The 7,022-nt window shown below is 32.3% G+C and overlaps 1 long non-coding RNA gene across 1 annotated transcript in view; it reads right to left on the minus strand.

Annotated features, from left to right (window-relative positions):
* Positions 1–6,198, minus strand: part of LOC113610237 (uncharacterized) — a 35,725-nt gene extending 29,527 nt beyond the window's left edge. The window contains exon 1 of the long non-coding RNA XR_003429010.1: positions 6,159–6,198. This is a non-coding gene — a long non-coding RNA (uncharacterized LOC113610237). The remainder of the gene's footprint in view (positions 1–6,158) is intronic.
* Positions 6,199–7,022: the final 824 nt, after the last annotated feature.

Below are 7,022 nucleotides of genomic sequence, written 5' to 3' on the forward strand. Positions count from 1 at the left end.
CATAGACCTCCCTTTACTCCTACCAGAGGGTGGTGTAGCTTTCTTCTCCTCCTTTCATTTAGCCTTTTCCCAGTGCAGAAACCCCCGGGGTAGTGTTGTGGGCTGCGTTAACAGCTAATTTGCAGTCTGCACTTAGGCTTGGATTGGAACCATCAATAAATTTGTGAGATTGAGTACCTTTTTGAAAAGACATTGTCCTCCGAAGAATATGTAAAAATCTACAACTGGTCCACACTCCCCCAGTGCCTGCCTGGCATGAAGAACTAGGACGCAATTCATCACTGATAGAGAAAATGTGTTATCTCCCACCTCTTCCCCAATCTGAAGTCTAACATTAAAATATCATTTTCCCCCTAGTCTTTAAGTAATCACAAGATTACTTATTCAGTTGCTCTCAATAGCAAGAATAAACAAGGGTTTAAACAGTGGTAGGTCTGCATCAGTTACAAAATAAATAGTTTTCAGGGGGCTGATCTCAGAGGAAATACTCAAGATATATGCAAACTTTACTAAAGATGCTTATAATATGGTTGCAAAATATAACTAACATACCCAAATCCCAACAAACAATATAGAAAAATATATAATTGCATGTCAAATTGCATAGTGTAGACTAGTATTATAAGAGTTTTGATTAAAGTCTGGTAAGCACATTTCACATGCTAAAAGAATTGCTATACAATAAAATTAGAGAAGGCATTTACAAAAAATCACCTTGGCAATTGTGATATCTAGTATTAAGTATTCTATGTTAATAACTAACTTGAAAGCAAGCTACTGAAAGTTGCTCATAATAAGGACAACTAGAATATAGCTGTGCTCTCTGGAATATTTGGATGAAACATTGACTACTTTACATAGATGTAATCTTTATGAACAAAAGACAAGTATAAAAATAGATTCTCAGTCATCTAGTATGATAATTAAGAGCCTGGAAATCATGAAGAGAAAATTTCTATTCAAAATGCAGAGCATAATAACTCCCATCTATTAGTTCAGTGCCTGGGTGTTAGCTGCTGAAAAATGAAAAACCCAGCAAAGGAGGGAGAAACATCAGTGTTAATCCAGTCAAAGTTGGCCATAGTCTTAGTTGACATTACATTTGCATTTTAAATTTGGGTTTGACTGACACTCCCCAAAATTTACATTTGACCTACACAAATAGCATCCATAACATTAAAATGTACCCTATTAACTTGACAAAGAATAAATTTCTCATCATATGTTTTGGTATGATTTAATTTTCACAAATATACAACATCATTTCCCCTATCTCAACAGGGAAGGACTATTTCTTTTATATACATAAAAGACCCTAGACATTTTTCCAATTCAAAATATCCAATTGTTTGATTAATTTGACCCTATAGACAACAGAACCAATAAATTATTTTTACAGAACTGACACAAAATTAATATACAGAAATCTGTTGCTTTCTGTACACTAACAATGAACTATCATAAAGAGAAATTAAGAAAACAACCTCATTTATAATCACACCAAAAAGAATAAAATAGAATAAATTTAACCAAGAAATTGAAAGACCTATAATCAAAAAGCTAGAAGACATTGATGAAAGAAACTGAAGATGATACAAAAAAATGGAAAAGTATCCTGCACTCATGGATTGGAAGAAATAATATTGTTAAAATGTCCATACTACCCAATGCAATGTATAGATTTAATGCAATACCTATCAAATACCAATGACATTTTTCATGGAACTAGAACAAATAATTTTAAAATATATAGAACCACAAAAGATCCTGAAGAGCCAAAACAATATTGAGAAAAAAGAATGAAGCTGAAGGTATCATGCTCCCTGACTTCAGACTATACTACAAAGCTACGGTAGTCAGAAACAGTATGGTACTGGCACAAGAACAGACACATAGCTGAGTAGAGAGCCCAGAAATAAACCCACACACATGTGGTCACCTAATCTATGACAAAGGAGGCAAGAACATATAATGGGGAAAAGACAATCTCTTCAACAAATGATGCTGGGAAAACTGGATAGCTACATGTAAAACAATGAGCTTAGAACATTTCCTCATAACATATACAAAAATAAACTCAAAATGGAGATTAAAGACTTAAATGTAAGACTAGAAACCATAAAACTAGAAGAAAACATAGGCAGTACACACTTTGACATAGGTCTTAGCAATATTTTTTAAATATGTCTACTCAGACAAGGCAAACAAATGCAAAAATAAACAAATCAGACCTAATGAAAGTTAAAAGCTTTTGCACAGTGAATCAAACAATAGACAAAAGGAAAAAACAGACTACTGAATGGGAGAAGATATATGCAAATGATATGTCTGGTAAGGGGTGACTATCCAAAATAAATAAAGAACACATAAAATTCAATATAAAAAAATTAAAAATAGACAGAGCACCTGAATAGACATTTCTCCATAGAAGACACACAGCTGGCCAACAGGCACATGAAAATATGCTCAACCTTGCTAATCAGGGAAATGCAAATCAAAACCACCATGAGAGATCATCTCACAACTGTCAGAATGGCTATCATCAAAAAGACAACACATAAATACCCTAGCACACTGGTGGTGGGAGTGTAAATTGGTTCAGCCACTATGGGAAACAGCATGGAGTTTCCACAAAAAATTAAAAATAGAACTAACATATGATCCAGCAATCCCACTTCTGATTATATATCTGAAGAAAACAAAAACACTGATTCAAAAAGATGTATGCATCCCAATTTCATTATAGCATTATTTACAATTGCCAAGATGTGAAAGCAACTCAACTGCCCACTAACAGATGAATGGATAAAGAAGATGTGGTGTATATATACAATGGCATATTACTCAGTCATAAAAATGAATGAAATTCTGACCTTTTCAGCAATGTGGATGGACCTAGAGAATATTATGCTTAATGAAATAAGTCATACAGAGAAGGACAAATACAGTGTATTTTTCAGTTACATGTGGAATCTAAAAAATAAAGCATACAAATGAATAGAACAAAACAGAAATAGACTTACAGATACAGAGAATAAACTAGTGGTTACCAGCGGGGAGAGGGGGAGGTGCAAATTAGGGGAAGGGGTTTAAGAGGTACAAACTATTACATATAAAATAAATAAGATACAAGGATGTAATGTACAGCACAGGAAATAGAGCCAATATTTTATAACTTTAAGTGGAGTATAATCTATGAAAATAGAGAATCAATGTTGTACACCTGAAGCTAATATAATATTGTAAACCAACTATACTTCAATTTAAAAAATTATTCACCCCGAGAACTTTTGGACATAACTGAGTTTCCTGCAGCTAGAGGCACTTAAAAGCATAACGTTACACAGTAAGTAGATCAGGTATAAAAGGTATTCCTTTTCCAGTTTTCTTTTCTTTCTACTGATTATATCAAGGGTTAAGTTTCAGTATGGAACAAGTATGTCATCACCATCTTTGAGATATGAGCTAATGTTCCTTCATGACAAAGAAAACAGATCTCAGGATAAGCAGATAACAGTATCTACTAGAATTTAATAATATTGTTTTGCTTAGATTTGCATTTATTTTTTATAATTGTCACCTATTATGGCAAGTGACGCTATTCTGGTTTCCCATTTGTAACAAAAATATAAACTTCCCTTTAGATAACTTTAAGTTGAGAAAGTAAGTCAAATTAAAGAAATCGATATTTGGAAAATAGTAATATAGATGGTACTCAGATAGAGCCAAATTTGTGCCATGGTAATCTATAAGTGACAAAGGTTAGGGAAATAGAGCTAAAATAATTAATATGTGTAAAAAGTGTTTATTCATTCATTGATTCCATGTTAATTACTGTTAATATTTTCATCCATTCAGTATAGAAATTCCTAAATTTTCAACTCTGTTGTCAGAGAACTAGTCTGTTATTTAACCTAAAGAATATCTTATCAAATAATTTATACAATCTAGTTAGTATCAAAAGACAGAACAAGAGGATTTTTAATAGTGTTAACTTGAAACAGCTTCATGGTTATTTGTTTTATAGGAGTTTGGAGGTACATCAAATACTGCTGTATGACCACAATATGAACCTAGAAGTTCACATTTTAGGAGTACAATATAGGCAAGATCATATTCTAATACAGTCACTTAGCACTCTAAAATAATAGTTCTCACCCTTTGTTCTGCCATAGCACATGGAAAATGATGTTCACATACTAGATATAGTCCTGGGAGCATACCCAGGTTTTGACAAAATTCTCTCATCTCTGACAATTTTTTTCCAGAGCACTTAGGCAATACAGGACTATAGCTATTGGTTATACATAATGGAAAGAATACTGATTTGCAGAGAAGGTGATCTAAGTGGATGGGGCTGGTACCAGTTGTTTATGATTTGATAAAGCAACCAATAGTCCAATTTTACCTGCAACATTTTAAAAAGTATGACTTTTATAATATGCAGAAAAAACATTTTGCATTAAGATGAAGAAAAAAAATTTTTTGTTTTACTGGAAAGTGGAATAACTTTTAAGTAGTAACCCAAATTTCCTCATATGCATTACTGTGTTCTACAAGATTAGTTGAAACTAATCACTCATTTATAGGTAAACTTTAGCATTCACTGACAACACTTAAAATGCTATAGTACATTCTGTTTTAAATTTAAAATATATGAATCAGTAAATTTTTAAAAAGTAGATAGTATAACAAACTGTAGGTCTAAGAAATATAATATATTACATGTTAACTGTGCTAAATAGTTTGTTTAACTATCCAGAGATTTGATCAATTTTGCTGACATAAAGTCAAGTCTTAAACTAGCTAACTCAACATACCCTTTAGGAAAAATAATTCTTATTATGAATCACAACTGAACTGCAAATTGATTACATATGTATGTATTCTGCTATCACTATTATAAAACCAATCAATGACAATTATTTTAACTTCATGATTATGTTATGAACTTACCTTATGCCAAAATAGCAGGAGTAGAGCATGGTCAGCATGACAGCTTTAGATATGTTAATAACAAAGCTATCTGTTTTTTGCATCTATGCTGATAGTGACAGATTGGCCCCAAACTGTCAATAACTCTTCCAAAGCAAGTTTAATAAATGTGGAGACATGGACTAATATTACAGTAAATCAATTCACATCTCCTTTGTTCACTATACCTATTAACTCTACAAAAGAATGTGAATTAAGGAAGCCAAAGTGAAAATAACATTAAGCAATAATTCCAAATTAACCAAAGTAGTAAAATAGAACTTTATACTCGAGTCATACACATATGTTAAAAGCACAGTCACTAAGTTTTTTTCCTGAATTGTCCAGGTTTAGTTAAAAACTTTACTATTACTGTTGAACTTTGGTCCTCTTTAATAGAAATTAGAAATATTAAGGAATATACTCTTTTTTCTCAAACAATTACTATAAACTTTTATGTTTTAAGAATCCATAATTTTTACATTATTAGAGAAACAATGTGATATAACACTGCTTTAATCAAATACAAATAACTAAAATTATCTGTGTCAGAGTAACAGAGATAGAAGAAAAGATATGCTTACTCATATCATATCGGTGTAGAGCTTATAGAAATATGTATGTAAAACAAGGTTACTTTTTTTTGTTAGTAGGTATGCACTATAAGCATCAAAATTCAACTGGCTAACATTCCTACCAAGCAAAAATACAAATTTTAGTAAAACAGCCTATATATTTCATCAAATAAGTGAATACAGAAAGCATTTTGATACTGTTAACATGCCAAGCTAATAATGATGGACAAATAAAATAAGATTCTCTGGTTGACTATACTAAAGTTACCTTTAGTACCTGACTGTACTAAAGTTACCTGTAACTAAAGTTAACTAAAGTTACTGTACTAAAGTAACTAAAGTTACTGTACTAAAGTTACTGTACTAAAGTTACTAGTTACTGTACTAAGGTTATCACAGCGGGAAGGCTATGGGACTGCCACCCCATCACTAACTCGGCCTCTAGCTCCTTAACCTGGGCCCTGAGCATGAGGGGTGGCACTTTCAGAAGCAGGTAAAGAGGCAGCAAAGCTGAAGAAATAAAAGGGGGAAATATATGAAACTGTAATATGAATTGCACTGAATTTCAGGGAGGCGTGTATGATGTTATTGCTGCCAACACTAAATTACCTGGCCTTGGTCTTGATCCTATTCCACCAGTGAAGTCTCTGAAAACAGAATTAGAAGGAGTTATTCAACTTGGATTTGACTAACATTTACTGAAAGCTTATACCCCGCTATGGTTTACATAGGAAAATATAGGTTTATTTTTCCTCAAGACGCCCTCAAGGGTTTAATAAAGAGAGAAAATAGACATATGTGAACCCAGAGCAGAACTGACATTCTATGACCAAATGGAAGAACCTTGTCCTATCACAGTTGTTTATAAGCTCTAAGAATAATTACGAGCCTAAATCTTAGTACAGTACCTTGAATGATTTTGTTACTTTTAAAATCAAAATACTTATTTTGTATTAAAAAGCAAAACCATTTAAAAATTTTTATGTAGTATTTTCCATGCTTTACTCCTGCTGTCTTAAAGAAGAAACTATAACTCTTCCTATGAAATGAGATGATTTTTGCATTTAAGAGGACTATATTTTTCCTTAAGTTCTCAGTGCTATTAACATTACTTGTTTGCCCTACCCTAAAATTCTGGATTTCCTGAACATTTTGCAAGTTGGTCTCCATGGCTTCCACCTAGTGGAAGGGTCATTAGACCCTACTAAGGACAGCCATAAATAACCTTCAAGCTTGTTTTTTCTAGTGTAATCTAAAGTCAATTTCTTAATAGTTTTTAAAATGAAATAAGAAACATCTGTGCCCTGACAAATGATAAGAACCATACTTAAATTTAATACAATGCAACAAAAGTACATCAAACATGTTCACATATGGCACATGTGTGTATATTGAGTTGGAATGAACATAGGGACTCAAATACAAATAAACATGATTGATAATTTTCTTACCCCAACCCTTTCATTTTAATCA

Source organism: Aethalodelphis obliquidens, unplaced genomic scaffold (assembly GCF_003676395.1).
Source record: "Aethalodelphis obliquidens isolate GAN/ISIS:26980383/991018 unplaced genomic scaffold, ASM367639v1 scaffold62, whole genome shotgun sequence".
NCBI classification, from domain to species: Eukaryota; Metazoa; Chordata; class Mammalia; order Artiodactyla; family Delphinidae; genus Aethalodelphis; species Aethalodelphis obliquidens.